A 20,373-nucleotide genomic window follows, 5' to 3' on the forward strand; every position below is an offset into this window, starting at 1 on the left:
TTTTTTTTTGCACTTTGAAAAAATGCACATGACTTCTTCACACAATGTTCTTCTGTTAGTATCAGCAGTGGTTTGAAGTACTTCATTCTCACACAGCTGGAGTTCTACTTTTGTACACAACCCAATCTCATTTTGACAATGTTCAGACAATGGAATAGAAAAATATTTCTTCTTTTCCCATAGTGGGGAACTTCAGGTGTACCAGCATCTTCTCAAAGGTAACTAGAAGCATGCATATTGAAACTAAAGCAATAAAAATAAGGTAAGGGCAAATTTACTACATAAGGAAAAATGATATCGCACAGTTAACAAAATCTGCCTTCCCAAGACGGTCTCATGAAAAGGATGGTCAGGGTTGTCCATAATTTTCTGGATCATATGAAGAATCCTTCTTTTCATGATCATCTCCAGAGGCTCCACAGTCGTATCCAGAACAGCTCCAGTCGCTGTTGAACCTTTTTATGTCTCTGGTTCTGACTCTGCTGTCCCAGCAGATGACAGCAGAAGAGATGACGTTCACAACAACAGACTAATAGAAGATCTGCAGCATCTTGCTGCAAAACTTGAAGGATCTTGGGTTCCTCAAGAAGTCCAGTCTGCTCTGTCCCTTCTTATGGACGCTTCACTGTTGCGTCTCCAGTCCAGTCTGTAGAAAAAAAACATATAATTGCAAGGAGTCATTTCTCAGTGAACACTGGTAAAATCATTGTTAAAAAGTTAACAGAGGAGCCATGTTGTGATGTTATACAGTATTACTTTAGCTGTTGGAAAATAACATTAGCTGATAAACATAAAATTTACATAAATAAGTTAACAATATTTTAAATTTCCCCAACAGTGGCACCAGTCAACAACAGGAAGAGATTAACCTATTATGTGTACTATAAAAACTATAAAGAAAATAGAAATTGTATGTTTAATAGCATTTAACTTGTATTGCTGTTAATGTTATATATGTATGTATAGTCAGTGGCGCAACTACACATTATTCAGGTGGATGCAAAAACATAGATCGGCGAAAAAACAAGAGATGTAATCAAAAACAAGGCAGCAACTGAGCTGAGAGAGAGAATCGTGGCCCGAATGGACACCAGGCAACCCTGACGCCAATTACAACGGTTGAGTGAAGTACCATCAGAAAGTCTCATTGAAGATGTGAATGCAGCATTGAGAACTATCCCTACCAACACCATAACAGAAACCAATGATCTGATATACAACTCTGCATCAGTGATCCTCGAGATGCTTGCCTAGAAGAGCAACCATGAGACCCAATACCCACCATGGAAAAGACGGTTAGAGGCTAAAATCAAGATAACTAGGAGGGAAGTGATCCAACTGTAAGAACTCCAAAGGGGTGCCATGAAAGCACTCAAAACTGCCAAACAAAGGCTCCAAGCCTTGGCCAGCCGCCTAAAGAGATGCACAGAGAAACTGGAGAAAAACCAGGGCCTCAGAGAGGAACTGGAAAAGGCCTGGAAGGTGAAGACCACAGTGGTGCTTGTGGTCTTCCTAAGGCCGCCAAGGCTGGAGCAGTGGCTAAAACAGATCCCAGGAACAACATCAGACATCTCAGTCCAGAAATGTGCAGTTCTAGGCACAGCCAAGATACTGCGCAGAACCCTCAAKCTCCCAGGCCTCCGGTAGAGGACCCGAGCTCAGAGGATGAAACAGACCACCCACGGAGGATTAGAAGGGAATTTTTATATAATATATAATGTTACCTTTTTGCTCTAGGGAGCCCCCTGGTGGTTTGGAAGCTCATATTAACTCACATTTGCCTTGGACAATGAACCGTATGGTACATTTTATGAATCTTCTTTCGAGTTCCTCTTCCTCATGAAGGTCCTTGAGTTTCGCTTTTACAACATTTGCACTTTTTGCATTGCGTCTGAGCTGCATTTCCATTTTATTAGTATATTCTGAAAAGCTGAAAGGGTCATTTTTTATTATAGTGGAGATGATAATTGTGCTTTCTCTTCTGTTTTTTTGAAGTACTATTGTTTTTTTTTTGCACCATTAACTGAGATCAGAATTAATGACACATTTGGCTGAAAACCCTGCATTTATTACCATTAATTGAGGTAAGACGATTAACCTAACAGGAAGGCTCAGCGGATGATAAACGAGTTGGAACCTCTCAACACCAAGCCACCTGCAGTCAGAAGTGCTCTTAGTTGTTAATGATCACCAACGGCAATTTTGCCATCAATTAAAGTGACAAGGGGATGTTAAAGGTATCTCCACGGGAAGTCTCTCCTTCTCTGCGCTCGAGATGTGACAGGGTTGTGAAAATGAACCGTGTAGACTGCTGACTGCAGCAACATGGTTTTCCTGCATGTTCCAGATAAACTGCTGCTGCAATTAGGTGCAGGGCTTGTCCAGTGCGACAGCAACAAGAGGAATGTGTGGATTCCAGCAGAGTGAGAGGGCTGGCAGTGGGAGCCGCAGCGGCCCTGAGCTTTAAACTTTAAAACTGACAGATGAAGAGAGATTAAAGGGGCAGTATTATGTGTTTTCTAGGCAGAAAGTATCATTTTATATCAGTCGAGTAATTATGTTGCCTTTTATATCAAATATGACTTCGTAGGTTAACACTTTTAAATTGAGCTTCTGTCTCCTTAAGAAACTCCTGCTTATCTGAAACCTGGGGCGTGGTAAAGGGGTGAAAAGTGATGACGATTCTAGGGGCCCTGACCAGCAGGGGGCCCTCCACAATTTAATTATTTATATTTTGTTCATAGACATAAAATAAAAAAATTGGGGTCCTGTCAAATATGTAATTAATCATGTTGTATTTTCAAAGATTGTTTTTAGCAGTAAAAGTTAAATTTTACCCCTCCCAGACCAAAAAACACACCTGTTTTTTCCTTGAACCCCCCTGGATCTGCATGAAATGGTTCGTTCCCGCTTGGAGAGTTTCACGGTGACGTATTCAGCTGCAGTCAGAAGCTGCAGCTTAATACAGCGGCTACTGTGGCAGTTACTATGCTGCTAAGAAAAGTTATAAAATTAGGTTTTCAAAAACAAAATGGAGACGGAGAGAGGGAAAAAGGCGAGTGTTAATTTATAACCCAGTTTTTCTCCAAGAGAGGTGAGTAGACTGTGTGATACTACCAACCATTTAGCATAATTAGCTTAGCTACAGACTACTGTTTGCCTCCATTTCAGTAGTATTTAATGAATTAAGGGAAAAAATTACCAACATATTCATATACTTGTTCCCTGTGCCTTTTACCACTTAACAGATGAGTCAGTCAGCAGCAGTTATAACCCATGTCCCTCCTGACCCGTCCTCTACTGAGTGAAATTAAAGCTGCAGTATGTAAGTTTTATATAAATATTCTTTTTTACATTTTTTAAAACTGTCATTATGTTGTGACAGTATGGTATGAGGGGTAATCTGTGAAAAATCTATTTCCTCTGTTTTCTCCAGGTGCTAGAAACAAGTCAGTGGCAGGAGAGTTTTAGTGCTGTCAATCACAATCTCATGTGGTGCTGCTCATTCTTCCTCCTCCTCAATTTGTGCCATGCTGCAGCTAGCATAGCACAGAGCTGTGCGGATTCAAACTGTGAATTCTCAGTTTAGTTGGCATATCTACCAATGACGGCAGATAAACTGTTTCTTGTAATAAGTTGTTTCTCCCCCATTAGCACATTTAGCAGTGAGTGAATGAGGCTAATTGACAGTGCTAAGAGCGCCCTGCTGGTTCTGATTGGTTGTTTTGGTCAGAACGGTGCATTACTTTAACCAGTAATAGTAATTCAGGAAGGAGATGGAGGAGAGTTTTCACAGATTTTCTGTCTCATAACAAACTGCTATGACATCGTGACAGCTTTAACAATTATGGACAAAACATATTTTTTTATTAAATTATGTACTGCAGCTTGAATAAAATGCAACTACATAGTATGTTTGAGAAGTCTGGATTGCTTTATGTGTAGTTACATGTTGCTTTTGACTGTTGCTCATAGGGAGAGACATTTCGGTATCTAAAACTAATAGAATAAATTTAAGCAACCAACTAGCATACTGGATGTGGACTGTTGGATGTTAAATTCAACATCCAATTATTGTGCTAATTATCAGTGTTGTACCCAATAATGCAAGGCGGATGCAAGCCTTTAAAATTATGACGCTTTTATGGGTCAAATAAACTAAAATAATTGTGAGAGCAGCTGCGCACGGGGGCCCAAACAAATTTTTTGTCAGGGAGTCCAAGATTTCTGGCAGCGCCCCTGTCTGAAACTCAGCCTTCAGGAAGTCATCACAACATGGCTCCTCTATTAAAACCCTTTAAGGACGATTTTACCAGGGTTGCTCCTATGAGCTCAGCAGTTCCACCAGGTGTTTGCTAATTGCTGCTGGCTAGTCTGAAGGAGCTGAGTGGGGAGGGCTGCTCTGTGAGGAGGAAGCTCAGAAATGTTGAAACTGCAGCTCAAAGGAGGAGCTTTGTTTTTAAGGCAGAGCTAAGCGCAGGAATTTTGCACAGTTTGAATGGTTGCCATGGAGATTAAAGGATTTTTTTCCCCAAACATGCATTAAAGAATCAAGGCAACACTACATGTGTCTTTTTGATGAGAGGATAACATTTTAACATCATATAAAGCTCAAAAATGTGACATTTTTGAAGATGAAAAGGATTTTCACAAATCCTGAAAAGTTCACAAATCTGCTAGAAAGAAGACAAATGGCAGACAGGTCTCGTTTATAACAAGCTGGTGTAATTTGACTAATAGTGCACATTCAATTGATAGGGCATTCAGTTCTCCTGACATTTTCTGTTGACTCCCCTCAGGTTATTAAAACTCAGAGTACTTTCTTTTGTGAGTTGGTTATGAAGAAGCGCTTTTCAAACTCCTTACCAGCCTGTGGATCTCAGACTTGTCACACTTGTCAGAATGCAATAGTAGTGATGAAAACAATTGGTAATGAGAATAATACGAGGCAAGTCGTTTTGCATTTTCATGAAACTTAAAAAAAGGAGCATGAAGGTGTTCCTGTAATAACATGGTTTACAACAACAATGCTGGGTTATTAGTTGGGAAGGGACTGAAATGTTTTGTGTTTCTGGGTAAATGCAAAACACTTGATTTATATATGTACACACATGGAAGTTGTGAAATCACTTTGCTTTAGTTTGCTTCTGCTTTTCTTAAGTCATGATGAGAAAATCAGGAAAAGGCTCCTCATGGGTTCATGCACCACAGTTTTATTTAATTAATTTTTGCTATAGAAGTGTTGCTTTCACACGTGTTGAATTCTAATGCGACTGGGTTACCATGTTGATGGGCCTAGGTAAGATGAAAGAACCCGGCATAGTGAAAAAAAACTTAAAAAGAAAAATCTTAAACCTCAATAAGGAACTAATCTGAGTTTGTGTTACAGTCCTGCAGTAAGTCTGTGTTGTTATAGATAGGAGCAGATGACTTTACTGCAGTATTTTGTGGTACTAATGTGATCACAATAAAAAATATTGCTCTTGAAAAATATCCACATTTGAAATCTTCTTCAGGACTCCACTCCCATAAAGGTAACACTAAACTTCACACAATAACTGCAGTCAATCAGATTTTTGAATTTACTGATATTTGGTCTCGTAAAACATACAGTGGAGAAAATGGTAAAAACATCACTTCTAATAATACTGTCAGTTTAGTTATTCATTTGATATCATTAACTGAAATATATTGAGATGGCCAGAATTGTTATCATGAATGGAGGTTTGTTACGATAAATGATAAACGATACGATAAATCTCCGCCCCTACAATAAAGGTGATTTAAATTTTTTATTCTTTAACTGGTAATTATTCTGATTTTGTAACTCACCTTTGCTTTATTGTTAAAGTAAATATTTAAAAAATCTCAATTGTTTACGTCACAGTTGGCACTTTAGCTTTTTGATGTTATTTTTAACAGTTTTTAAAATGTAACCACAGTTGGCCTAATTCATTCAAAATAGTCCCCCTTTTTAAAGAACACTGCGTCTTATGTAGTGTAAGGGTGTTTACATTGATGGGCTTTGTACACAGCGGTTTAAGTGCCTGCCCTAGGAGAGGATTAGCACAGCCCTCAACACAGAGGGATGCACTACATGACTATTCAGCATAGTTCAACCAAGTTGTGCAAGGCTTTCAGGAAAATGTGGCTCTTAGACTCAGAAACATCCATTTTCAGAGTGTCTTCTGATATCCATGAATAATGGCAGCAGAGGCCCACCAGGGCTACTGTTACTTTGTGGTAGCCTCATGTATAATGGATGATGAAATGTGTTGCATCGCTTCAGCAACCTTTGCGCTCTTGTTCCGCCGCCTGGCAATCCTGGTGTTTGTAACACAGATGTCTGCTGCTGTGTGAGGCCAGTTGAATTTTTCCTGCTTTTCTCTGCTGTGGCCCTCAGTGGACTGGGGAGAGGTTTTCTTTTGTTGCTTAAAGGGGCAGTGTCATGGGTTTTTCAGGCACATAGTGCCGTTTAATTGCACAATTAAGTAACTATGTTACATTCAGTCGCTTAAAAAAGTGCTACGTATAAAATCTGACTTCATAGTTTAATTCCTTGAAATTGTGCCGCTGTTTCTTTAAAACCTCCTGCTTTTTGAAACTCTACGTTCAGGAAGTCATCACAACATGGCTCCTCTATTAACCCTTAAAAAGGATTTCTCAAACATGCCAGAAAGACTCAAACCAACACTCCAGGTGTTTTTGATGAGGGAATAACATTATAGCATGATGTAAAGCTCAAAAAGTATATTTTACATAAGAGTAACACTACTTCCACATCTCTACTCGAGTAAAAGTAAAAAGTTATCAGGTAAAGTACTGATAACTAATCAAAACATTAATCATTTAATATTAAAAAGTTACATCATCTAAATCTATGTGAAACTTATGGTATTTTAAAGACCAAAATGAAAATAATTCACATGAATAGCATAACTGCAAAATAACAAATTAGGCAAAATAAACATGTTCCCAAATCAATTTATTTCAGTATGAAATGTAAATACACTTTTTTCACATACCATACACATATCTGAGGTTTAGTAACAGCCAATAGCAATCCAAAACAAGAAACATGCTGAATGGACATTAAATGTTTATGTTTTTAAAACAGACATAAATGTAGTAAAAACTGTACAGAATTACAAATGTATTTGATATGTATTTGCACCAGTATAGCACATTCAAATACACCAACAGCTTCACAAGCTTGGTCAAACATGGAAAAACATGTTTGACCAACACAAACATGTTTTGTGTTTGTGTTGGTCAAACACAAACACATGTGAGCTCAATTAGGAAAATGACAGAAGATGTAAAACGGATAATAAAGAAACTGAAGTCAATAAAATGAACTGCAACACACCTTTGAGATTGCTCAGGAAGTACAGTCATGAACTCTAAATCTAATGGAAAAGGATGCAACTTATATAACTCTTTTCCAGACATTTTGACCACTCAAAATACTTCACGCTAGAGTCACATTCACCCATTCACACTCAGAAATTTATACACCGATCGGTGGGCAATTTGGGGTAAAGTGCCTTGCCCAGAGGTACATGAGACATGTGGCAGTAGGAAGCGGGAATTGAACCTACAACCTTCCGATTGCAAGACAAGAGCCACATAATGTAAAATAAATTACTCATGACATCACTCAGAGCACAAAGCACAGAATTAGACTGAATAGATCTGCCCTAATGATTTGGCACATTGTCATCAATACTAGATCTAGATTTTTTTTTCAATATTGGGGAATACAGCATAGCAAAAACACTCCTTACAGTACATTTATTTTCCAAAAAGTTACTCAAGTGAATGTAACTATTTATACCCCCACCACCTTTATCCCCCAAAGTGACCCTATAGCTGCAGTGATCACCAATAAAGTAACGACAATGTCTAATTAATGACTAGCTGTTGAAATGCGTTGGAAAGTGTCGGCTTATGGAATATTGTGTAAATCCGCAGAGCCTGTTTGTATCAAACAGTGCAGAAAAACATTTCACTTTACTTGACTTTTTGGCTTTCTGGGACGTCATTGTTAGTTGGCTGGGCACCAGAAAGCTGTCTGTCAAGCTGCCAGTTCATCCATTTCTTTGGCACAGAATTATGTGGCACACATGCAGTCATGTTCCACAGCTAATGAAGTCAACCGATTACGTCTCTGGCGCCATGAAGGTGACAGCTCTGCTGTTTAGCTGCAGGGCTCAGAAACTGTTGGACACATTTCCATGAAGTTTTTGGCAAAGTGTGTGTTAATAATTGGTGATCCCCGAGCAGTTAGTCAAGTTCCAGGGAAAGGTTTGACATTTTAATGAAAATGTATCTCAAAGCAGATGAAATCTAACAATGTTTCAGTTTAAATACTTTTACAAAGTACAACCTCTAATTATTCTTATGTGAAAAAAGAAGACAACCATACTTCTAGAAGTCAAGTTTAAACAAAGTATGGGTGTGATACTTGTATAATAGTTTGAGAGGTTTTGGTAAATTGTGTCAAGCTGTGATCAAAGCATCTCATTTGTTTTTCACAAAGCCGTTGTTAGCAGTTTTTAAAAATGGAAATATTTTATTTAGTCCATTTTCAAATCATTTTAAAATGTGTGGTGCAGACAAATGAAGTTTAAACATTTTAATTAAAAAGTCCTTGAAGAAATCTAGAAGATTCTTGTAGAGTTGCACTAGCTTTTGATATTGTGGCTGCCAAAGAACTTTAAGCATTTTAAATACAATTCAACTTTTTAAAAAGTCACCATTAATCTCAACAAGCCAGTTCCAAACCAAGTTCAGTATCTAACAGAAAGCTAATCTTTGCTGACCAGGCCTGCAGTCAAACATGGACCGGCCCAGTAGCTCCACGTTTGGCTCAACACAACAGGTTTGGAGCAGGGGTTTGAGCCAGCATACGGATTGTGTTTTTAACCTGAAGATTGTTTAAGATGATCAATGCCCAATGATTACGCTAACAAAGTGTTATTAGAAAGGATATGCCATAACCTATATAGCTAAGCAAGTAATATTTAGGATAAAAAATCTATGAATGTATGAGTTACTTGGGTCTAAATGTGAGAAAATGTAAGGCATTTTTAGGGAAATCAGAACTTGTCACTTTTTGATCTTCTGGCATCAAAAGTGTGTATTGTGTGTGTATTGAAATCAAGGAGTAGAATTCAGTGTTTGATTACATCAAGACGGTGTGTCGAGAAAAACGAACGGTTTCAGTTTCTATTTTTGATCAGTATTTGCCAAATTCTAACCTGGAGAAACTTGAAATCTTGGACTTTCTTACTGAGAGTTAACAACTGAAGAAGAGTGTAGCCTTAGGAAGCTTTAAAGTTTATTTCTGTTTTAAAAGTTAAGTTCAAGCAAAAACTTTGAAGTTTCTATAACAAAATTCAGATTAAACCTAAACCATAATAATGCCTGTTTATGTTGTCTTCATGACCAGTTTTTGGTCAAAGTGTGAATACTGATCATAGCTAGCGCTAACTTGTGATACTTGTTTATCAACTAAACAAGTAATTAGCAACTATCTGATATTAAAATTATTAGATTATCATCTTACTATATTTTGTGGAAGTTAGATTAAGTCAGATTAGTTTGTTGCATAAATAAAAATGGCAGTCTATAAAGAATGAAGAGGCGCCTTCTCTTTTCTCTTTAACTGAACTAATTAGATCAGTTTTTGAAAAATTTTTTGAATTGAACTTTCCAACTTCTGTATCATCAGCTTGTACTGAGTAATTTAGATTCTATGGAGGAGAGAACAACTGCCATTTTCTTGTTGGTAGAACAAAAGCTAAAAAGTTTAATAAATATCATAATTAAGTCATCTGTTATACTGATTTTGTGTTTTTTTTTGTGTGTTACTTCAGTTCTCACTTTCTCTTGTTGTGTACACCTTTTAAATGTGTATTCTCAACCTGCTGAAACAAGGAGGTGTGTAAACACTCGCTGTGGTAGAGGCGAATGTGTCGACGTGTGCTTGAATAAGCTAAACATGCAGAGGTTTACAAAATAAATATATGCCTGTGGATGCCTCTAATTATTTTCTACTGAAAAAAACTATCTGTGAATGTTATGTTCTCGCAGTTGTTTTGGTTTTGGCACACACAAGTATAAATGCCTATATTTTATTGACAACTCCTTCGTTGGAGTCAAGTGGCTTGAATTTAGACTAGTCATCCATAAGTACAAGGGGACATTCATGCAACTTTCAGCAAACTCGACTCAAGATCAGCAAAAACTCTGACACCTGCTAACATGTTGGCACTAACTCCAATTTTAAACCAAATGACACGTCATTGGCGATATTCAATAATGAGCATGGTTGTCTGAGCATACAACATCTATTTCTGGTGTGGAAAATATTTCATTAGCCTCACAGTGGCCATTCTTTCCATCAGCCACCTACTTGAAATGGAGCCTGAGACCTGGCAGTAATGGATGTCTTGTCTCTTGGGTGGATCTGCCAGCACTGAGACCCAGGGAGGGCCAAATTAATTGAAACCACTGGAGTGCAGGAGAGGGCAAAAGTAAAGGTGAGTTTTGGGGATACTCTTGCTTGTACTAAAAATTCAGAATATAGTAACCATACACACACGTGCACACACACACTCATTTATATATAAATGAGTATTCATTTTGTTAAATATGTATATAAACTGTCTTTTTTTTATTGAAGAAAAAAGAACATGCATTTGTTCAAATAAGGATTGTATGGTCAGGTCTTGTAGTTTTGGTCTGATCTGCATCCCCAGAACCAAACATGAAGAAGCAGCATTCAGCTTCTATGTTCCATTAATCTAGAACAAAAGTCCAGATTAATGGACGTTTGGTCCATAAATGATGCTGAAACGCAGAGTTGCTTTAAATCAAGGATAAAACTTCCTTTGATTTGCAGCTGGAGCATGCACACATAATATATATAATATATATAAGTATAGATATGATACTCCCTTTACCTTGTTCCCTGCAAGTGAATAGTAACATGACTATGAAGGTAAAATAACCGAGTGTTTTGCAGCCTAGTTGTTTATTCCTGACAGGATGGACAGATGGTTCATCTTGTTTAGTTAAAAATTCAATCTCTTTAATCATTGCAAAAAATAAAAAATAAATTAGTGCTGTGTCAGTTTTATTCTACATCTCACTGGCCCTGACATGAGAATTGAAATGTCAGAAATTGAAATGAATAGTCCAACATTGAGGACTATAAATTGGTGTCTGGATTGACTGAGGCTGGGAGGTTTTCTAAAAGATTAATTTGAAAAGTTTCAGAACCCTGGGAGGCTGACAGTAACTCTCGGGTACGTTAATTTATCTGTTTTCTGAAAACCAGAAATAAAGTCAAGCTGTGTCAGACTGCATTATACTTGGGCTACCAAATGCTTAAATCGTTAAAAAAGAAACTCAAGTTTCATTTGTACTCTGTTTATAATCAATTCTTACCAACTTCAGAACTTTTTTTTTTCAATTTCACAGCTGGCTTGTTACTTTTCTCTTGTTTTCAGGCAGACAAATACAAGGACGTCATGTTGGAGGATTTGTGAGGTGTGTGTTGTGCTTACTGGTGGAGAGCAGCGATAAGTAGGATTGTTATCTATTGATGTTGACCATCTCTTGGACTCTTAAACCGATCATCCTTTGTTGTTGAGAAGCTCTGAAGACCTCCTCATCCTTGCAAATTGAATTTGGGCTTCAAGCGTTTGCTGCAGGTTGTTCTCCTTTAACAGACGGATAGGTGCAGCTCCATGAGACAAGGTCATTATTAAAGACTACTAAAACACACCCATATAAAAAGACCTGCACTTTGAATTTCCATACAGCCTGGCACACACTTTTGTCTTTAGGTGTTTTCACAAAATAATTTATAAGTTGAGCCACAGAGTCTGTATTGCTCTGTCAATCAGGTGGCAGGATCAATCAATCAAATTTTATTTGTATAGCACATTTCAGCAGCAAGGCATTTCAAAGTGCTTAATATAATTAAAATAAAAATAAAAACGGAATAAACTGAAAAAGAGAGAGATTGAAAAAGATTAAAACAGATAAAAAGATGTAAACATTATTAAAAGTAAAGATAAAAACATCAATCCATCTGAGAACTTGCCCTTATGGGGTCTCCCCGAACAGAGTTTTAGCAGAGCCACATCATACAAGGATTCTCAAACCTAAGACATTAAAACCTGCAATTTAGCCATAAGCAAAACAGGTGGGTTTTAATTTGAGATTTAAAGGCATCCAGTGTTTCAGCTGTTTTACAGTTTTCTGGAAGTTTGTTCCAAATTTGTGGTGCATAGAAACTGAATGCTGCTTCTCCTCGTTTGGTTCTGGTTCTGGGAATGCAGAGCAGACCAGAACCAGAAGACCTGAAGAGTCTAGACCAGTGGTCCCCAAACTTTTTCCTGTGAGGGCTACAGAACTTTTCCCTTCTCTGGTGGGGGGCTGGAGTCGGTTTGTAACAGAAAAAGTGTTGCATGTTTATCACCTGCGCTGCCGGAAATTGTTGACAGGGGCAGGGTTAGGCAGAACAAGGTGTCAATAGCTGACGAAAATCCCATTTTTCGTCCTGTGTGCTGTTTTCAAAGCCTGGGGCAAAACACCTGAAGAGAGCGATGAGTTAACTATTTGGATCAGATCAGTAGCAACGAGAGGCAGAACTTTCTTAAAGAAATATGTGGGTAGGACATCCAGACAGCAGGAACTGGAGCTTAATTGACTTATAATTTCTTCTAGGGTTTTATAATTAAGTAGTTGAAATTGGGCCATTGTTCCTGCATTTGTTTTGTTTGGGCACAGCAGTGGTGTACCGTCTTTGGAGTGGATTAATCCTCTTATCTTTTGAATTTTCTCTAAAAAGAAACTGGAAAACTTGTTGCAGGCGGCATTAGATTGAAGTTCAGGTGGCAACGTCATCAGAGGATTTGTGAGCCTGACAACAGTAGCAAATAAACCTTGAGCGTTTAGTATTTTTGTTTATGACATCTGCAAAGAAAGCCTCTTTTGCATGTTTTAGTGTTGTGTGATAGTTACGTAGTCTTTCTTTGTAGATGTCATAATAAACGTGCAGTTTAGCTTTATGCCATTTCCGTTCGGCTCTACAGCAGAGTTGTCTAGCTGATTGAAAAGTTTGTGCGTTTTTCCATGGAGATTTCTTCCTACCTGTCACAACCTTCTCTTTAATGGGGGCAAGGTAATTAATATCTGAAAGTTTGCACTTTCAGATATTTCCACTGAAAATCATCCACCAACTTATCTACGTCATTATAGCTTAAGGGCGAGGAAGAGGAGTAGACTTGATTAAATGTTTCTGCTGTGTTTTCTGTGAAAGTACGTTTTGTGATAGTAGCTTTTTGTCCAAGTGGGTTAACGGATAAAGAACTGTCAAAGATAACAGCAAAGTGATCCGACAGGGCGACATCAGTTACAGAGACATTGGAAATGTTCACACCCTTACTAATAACCAGGTCCAGTGTGTGTCCATGAGTGTGTGTTGCTTGTTTGAGATGTGTTAAACCAAAACTCTCTAATATATTAAAGAACTTTTTAGCCCCTCGGTCTTGGGGGTTGTCGACATGAATGTTGAAATCACCGACAATTATCAAACAATCGTAATCAATACATATGAGAGATAGAAGTTCATTCAAGTCCGTAAATAAATTTTCCTCATATGTTGGGGTTTTGTATAGAGTTAGTGTCAAAGTTTGTTTGTGGCCTTTTACCTCGATTCCAAGATATTCAAAAGACATAAAATTACCCAGAGATATTTTACTACAGTTCATAGTATCCTTAAATATTGAAGCCACGCCTCCTCCTTTTTTGTGTTTTCTATTTTAATATATATACTAAATATGACGTAAAAAAAAATTTCCGTCTGAATTTAATACCTTGGGCTTCTGTCTCTTTAAGAAATTCCTGTTTTTCTGAAGCTCTGCTTTCTGAAAAGACTGCATGGCTCCTCTATTAACCCTTTAACAACATTTTTACCAGCGTTGCTCTGAGAAGTAGCTCCTATAATGAGCTCAGCTGATGTGCAGTTCCACCAGGTGTTTGCTGATTGCTGCTGGCTAATCTGAAGGAGCACAGGGGAGGAGTCACAAGGCTCCTTCAGATTCACCTCTGTGAGGCAGAAGCTTGGAAATGAAAGCACAGAGGAAAAGCTAGGTCCATCCAGGCATTTTGCACAGCTGAATGGTTGCCGTGGAGATTAAAGGATTTCTCCAGCATTCATGAATCAAGGCGACACTCCAGACAAGTTTTTGATGAGGGAATGACATTATAGCATGATGTAAATCTAAAATAAATCACTTTTACGTAATTGTACCCTTTGAAAAATGGTATTTACATTTGATAAGTCAAGTCTTTACTTATTATTGCCTCTTTCAGCTCATAAAAAGATAAAACACTTGATTCTTGCTGGAGCAAGTTTGTGCACTTTATGAGGGCAGCTTTGAATCATCTCTGCAAACCACTTAAACTTATTTTTCAACTGAGCACGTATATAAAAAAAGCACAGTTTAAATAAAAAAACAACTTTATTCTATTTGTAAAAGCACAAAAAGGAGATTCAATGCTCCTTTTTAGCCTAGGTCCCTCCTAGAAATGAACCAAAAAAAAAAAAAACCCAGCATATATGGAGTCAAAACTGAACCGGAATGTTTTGCACTCATTTTAGCTTCTTTAAAACTGACATTGTGATTTGTGAAACCTGTAGTCTGATTGTTAAAACCAGATTTCCCTTTTCTTGTCTTATTCTTTCTGACCTGAAATAAATAATCTCATCCAGTGAGCTGGTTGCACTCTTACCCTCCTCCTACTAACTAGTGGGTAGAGACCTTATTCCTGTAGTACCTGTGGAATCCTTCACTGCAAGGCTTCAGAAGCAAACCTTTGTTCACTCTCTGGTGATTGTAGGTGTTTTAGATCAAACAGGCAGCTGTGAAGTTGATTCATTTGATGACAATACTCAGGCAAAGCCTTGCCAAGAAAAACAGTTGCCTCGCACGCCCCCGTCTTACCTAAAATTAGTCATTTGTCGTATGACCTACTAGAGGAAGGATGATAAAGTCCCTCTCCATTGTCTAAAATACCACAGCTGTCTCACACATTACACAGGTGACTGACAGCTACAATTGCCCAGCCAAGCAGGAAGCCAGGCGAGTGTTGACAGAAGCCTGAGTAGCTGTGATGATACTGCAGGGTGTGAAGATGTTGGTGTTACAGCATCAACGCTTTATGATTGACTCCAGGTTATTTTCCTGCAGTAAAATCTTATGGTGTGTTTTTCTTCATGTGGCAAAGAGAGCTTCCTTTACATTTAATTTAAAAATAAATGCAGTTTTTAAATTCTTTTCATTGTTTGTGGAAGTAAATTTGATTAGTTTTAACCCCTTAACTATTTCCCTGAAAATGTTTACATCTCATTCATGGAATACCAGAGGGAACCAATTTCAAATAAGGAAATCCATTTCAAATTATATCCATGGTTCAATTAGCGTAATCTTTTATCTAGGATATTTCTATCGAAAACATTATACACCAAGTTGAATTAAAATAACTTGGCTTGAAGTTTTCTATAAGTTGGAACACAACTAGTGTATGTGTTTGACCACTTGATAAAATTCTGGACGGGGTCATAAAAACATCTGTTTTTATTTTAACAAAAAATAACACTTTGTTCTTAAAATGAAACTCGCTAAGGTCACTCCCCTAAGTTCAGTCCAGCGTCGAAGGAAAACACTTAAAGTAGCTAGCACGGAGTTTAGCGCTTGATCGCCACCGGGTCTCCGGAGAAACATCCAGGGCGGTGGGGTGTTTCTTTGTATTGTTTCGTTGTGTGTGTGTGTGATGTCTGTAGTGTGAGGTAAATATTGCTGGTTTCATGCAGTTCTGTCAGTTTCATTTGTTTGTCTAACAAATGTTATTATGTTTTGGACTTGGAGAAACGTGTTGTCGCGTCTTTATGGTTCAGCTGATACAATGACGACTTCAATGAATCCGGGCAGGAGAGGGAATGAAACGAGTCAAAAGGTTTTTAATTATTCCTCTTCTGATCATTTTTTAACAGACAATAACCATATAATAACTGATTAAAAATGTAGTCTTGTTTTGCTAATTCTAGTGAACTACTCAAAGTATTTAGATTTTGTTGACTAAATTGACAATCGATTTAGACAACTAAAACTGTAATATAACTAATCAACTAAAACAGCTACAGCAACTAAAACAGTCACCAGATTCATAATTTAGTCTGATGAAAGGAAATTACACTGCTTGTTTGTGATCTCTACTTCCTGTGTGTAGCATCAACATTTGATGGTATCATGCTTTGATTCGCTCCACACCATTAGATGGAAACTCTTGTCGCATTTTCATTTTTCCTTTCTTGCAACATTTTAAAGGTTTGCTTAAAGTTTTCACAACAAGTGAATAGCACTCTTAATGGGACATTTAATTCTACTCTGTAGTAAAATATTCTGGAGAATAAAGTAGTTTATCACTCATGTGCTGCATTACAATGATTTTTACATGAGAAACATGTTTTGAGTAATTTTTCTTTTGTTTCAAAATTCTGCATAAAAATGAAAATCTCCTTAGTTTATAGTTAAAATTAAAATCTGAAATTTTGAGGGGTATCAATACTTTTGAAATGTTCTGGAGATTAAATTTAGTCTTTTACACAGCTTTTTTCCATTTATTGGTTAACCAACATTATTTAATGTGGGTGTTTTGTTTTCCTTTGGGCATTTCAACTTTGAATAAAACATCTTTTTATTCAGCTTGACAGCTCTCACAAATAACAGAGCTGTAGTTAATTTACTGTAGGTTTTAGTAAAATGTCTCATTCAGTCCATGTCCATTTTAGAAGGTTTTTGCTGACGAATGACTCTCATTTTATCTGCTTCTTTGTGTCAATTGACAAATTACACTTTTCATTGTCTGTGAGGGAAATTGGCAACAGATCTCAGAGCGGCAAAATGCTTCACTTCCACTGGAATAAATCTGGTGGAAGGAAAAGACCTTATGCAATGTAGAGGAATTCTTAGTCGGCCTGAAATTTAAAACCATAAATTATTCATTTTTTTTGACATTTTAATGAAACTGAAAAAGGGTTTCCCTATCATTCAAAATCTGCACAGCTGGTGTAATGTGACTATTGCTGTGGGCACTTTCAGTCGTTGGGTTTCTGTGACACCTGAGCACATGGATGAGGGAGGGGTGTGGATACATTTTTGATACCATGAGGAAGATGGCAGATCAATCTGAAACTTTTTCCAACACCTCTGGTACTTCTTCTCGGGATGAGAAGTGCACATTCAGAATGACAGTCCTGGAGCTATGGTTCGGTAAATGGTGAGATCCTTTATTCAAGCTCCATGCAACAATCTGGCCTGAGGAGGCTGAGCAAAGTGAACCCCTCCTGTTGCTTTTACTGAAAATGGGGACCGCCAGTTGAGACTCCTCAGGTCCTGTCATTTCGGAGACGAGTCAGGCAAAACGGGGCTAAAGCATTCAACGCCTTTGGGTTCTTGGTGTAAATGGACACGTCTTGTTGCTCCTGAGAGAAATGTTTCTCGTGATCATTCAGATTTTGCCTCCCATTTTCTAAATATCTTGGTTTTGTTCATTTCTTCACAAAGAGACCTTTCCCAGATAGCACACAATGTTAAATCAACGTTGAAAAATAGTTAGAATCATTGATTTTTGGTTGAAGTCGACAAATGATGGTGGATCAACCATCAAACCACCATCCAATCAAACCGTTGAAACTGTGTCATTGAATCAATGTTGTTTTGTGGTTGAAATCTGATGACTGAAATGCTGATTAATGGTTGATTTTTGGTTGAAGTCGACAAATGACGGTGGATCAACCATCAAACCACCATCCAATCAAACCGTTGAACATAACGTTGAAACTGTGTCATTGAATCAATGTTGTTTTGTGGTTGAAATCTGATGACTGAAATGCCGAAGTCTGACTAATGGTTGATGTTTGGTTGAAGTCGACAAATGATGGTGGATCAACTAACTGTGCATAATGTGTTGACACAAAAACATCTACAAGTCTCTACTAGGAGTTGTACAGTCCGACTCCCCCTTTTTACACTAGTGGTTTGTCCCAACCAAACAGCCATTTTGCTGCTGGYTTGTTTGCAACTGGYTTCTGAATTGAATTCTCCTCTGAGCAGTTTTATGGTAAGTTTTCAATATTACTTTGATCTTAAATGTGTTTATTGAAAAATAAGGGCATTGTTTTGTGCCCATAGTAATCCTGGTTATTTTAGGGCACAACGGATATTTTTAATAATTAGGTCATGTCTCATTTTGTACTATTTTCATCCTGCCCACCGCTCCAGGCCTAAGTATGAAATCTTGTGAGATTTTGTGAGATTTTAGTTTTTAAAATAGGGCGGGGCCTATTGTTTGGTCTGGGAGAGCATGTGGTGGACAAGGAAGTGTAAGGCTGGCTGCTCCAGGTGGGCTTTAAATTGTTGTGATAGTAATCACTTGTTTTTCATTTTTTATTATGATGTGCTTAGGGACGTGCTTAAATGTGTCTCTGTTCCAGAACAACTGAGTTCGATGATTGCATGACAGTCTGCAGCCATCAAGAAGTGCAGAAGGTTGTTAATCATCCACAGATTAAATCCAGGTGAGACAGAAAGGAAACACTTAAAACATGTAAGGCAGGTGAAACACTGAACTAAACCTGCTAATGACTGATTCAGTCTGTTGATTCTTGTATTGGTAACTGGTTAAACTGAACTGGTCTATTATTACTGGTGTGGGATCTTTATCAGCGCATGGACATTTTGTAATGAATTTAATAAACTTATTTGGAAATATTTGTAGTTGATTGAAGATTAATTTGATGGAAGTTTATTCTGTATAAATTATAAATAATTTTTCCAACTACAGTATAAATCATCTTTTGCTCTATTAACTGTCTCTGGTGTGTTAAATAAACCCTGATCCTCCCTGAGTTTTATCTTTAGGTTTTTTGATAAACAGCCTTTATTTTAAATATTGATTCCCTCATTTTAACATGAGTGCAGCATCATAAATCCTACATTAGACTGCAGCTTCATAGGTAAATGTATTTGTATACATAAACATTAAGATAAATATTAATGAACAATTCAGATTAATATTATAACAGTGAGTGTACATGGGGAACTATATGGTTTGTATTTGTTCTCAGACCTGTAACCAGTACACTGTTTAATCTTTCAATGTCTTTCAGAACTTTTCAAATGTTTATCATATTTCTAACCGGCACCTTCCTCACTTTTATTTTTGTGTTTTTCAGCCGCTGCTCTGCAGTTTGACCAAAAGCTGATTCTTGAGGACTGCAGTAAAACTGTCAAGTGGCTTCATTACGCACCAGAATGAGAGGAAAACATCACAAGGAATCAAAGTGATGCCAACCAGAGTCTAACTGGGGTTACCACAACTAGTACTGTTTTCCTGGTTCATACAGTACAAAGCTTAACCTCATGGACTCTGTTCTTCTGTGGACAATAGACTGTTATTCTGACAGTCAAAAAGGAGTCAAATATGTTTAAAGATCTGTCCCTCTTTTCTTAAAATGTTATATCAAACCTATGTTGTCATTTTTAAACTTTTGTACACAGTTTACCCATGATCTGCCAATAATAGTGTTTAACACCAGTGAAGAAACTTTTAGTGGTATGTTATGTAGACCTATCAAACCTAAAAATGTACATAAATCCTTAGCTTTCATTCAATATGAAATCAACACAAATCTGCATGTAGATCCACATTCAGATGAAGGTTGAATCAACATTGACTCATAACTGATTCAATGTAAAATCAACACAAATATGCATGCAGANTTCAGATGAAGGTTGAATCAACATTGACTCATAACTGATTCAATGTAAAATCAACACAAATATGCATGCAGAGCCACAGTCAAATGAGTGTTAAATCAACATTGAATTAATGTAAAATAAACAAATATGTGTGCAAAACCACATTCAGATGAAGGTTGAATCAATGTTGATTCCCAACTGATTCAATGCAATATCACCACAAATATGCATGTAAATTGACATACAGATGATGGTTGAATCAACATTGATATAATGTCAGTTATGGTTGAAACCCAAGATGTTGATTCAACATTCAAGTCACCGACCACTTTCAATGTTTCAATGTCAGCGTTCAACGTTGATTCAATGTTTCTGGCTGACATTGATTCAATGTTTCAATCATTCTGTGCTATCTGGGTTATTTCTTTCATTCATAGCGATGTTTTTTTGTTTGTTTTGATTTATACTTGTTAACCTATAAATTGCCAGTTGAGTAAAAGGTCCGGTGGCATGGGCAGGCATTGGGGTG

General features: G+C 37.4%; 1 protein-coding gene across 3 annotated transcripts in view; it reads left to right on the plus strand.

Annotated features, from left to right (window-relative positions):
* cntn6 (contactin 6) overlaps nt 1-20,373 on the plus strand; it is a 167,851-nt gene that overhangs the window by 55,906 nt on the left and 91,572 nt on the right. Inside the window, exon 2 of one of the 3 annotated variants that reach the window (XM_017304949.1) lies at nt 10,413-10,547. The exons of the other annotated variants lie outside the window; for them this stretch is intronic. The gene's annotated coding sequence lies outside the window, so the exon portion shown is untranslated. The remainder of the gene's footprint in view (nt 1-10,412; nt 10,548-20,373) is intronic. 3 annotated transcript variants of the gene reach the window in all.

Source organism: Poecilia reticulata, linkage group LG5, assembly GCF_000633615.1.
Source record: "Poecilia reticulata strain Guanapo linkage group LG5, Guppy_female_1.0+MT, whole genome shotgun sequence".
In the NCBI taxonomy this organism is placed as follows: domain Eukaryota; kingdom Metazoa; phylum Chordata; class Actinopteri; order Cyprinodontiformes; family Poeciliidae; genus Poecilia; species Poecilia reticulata.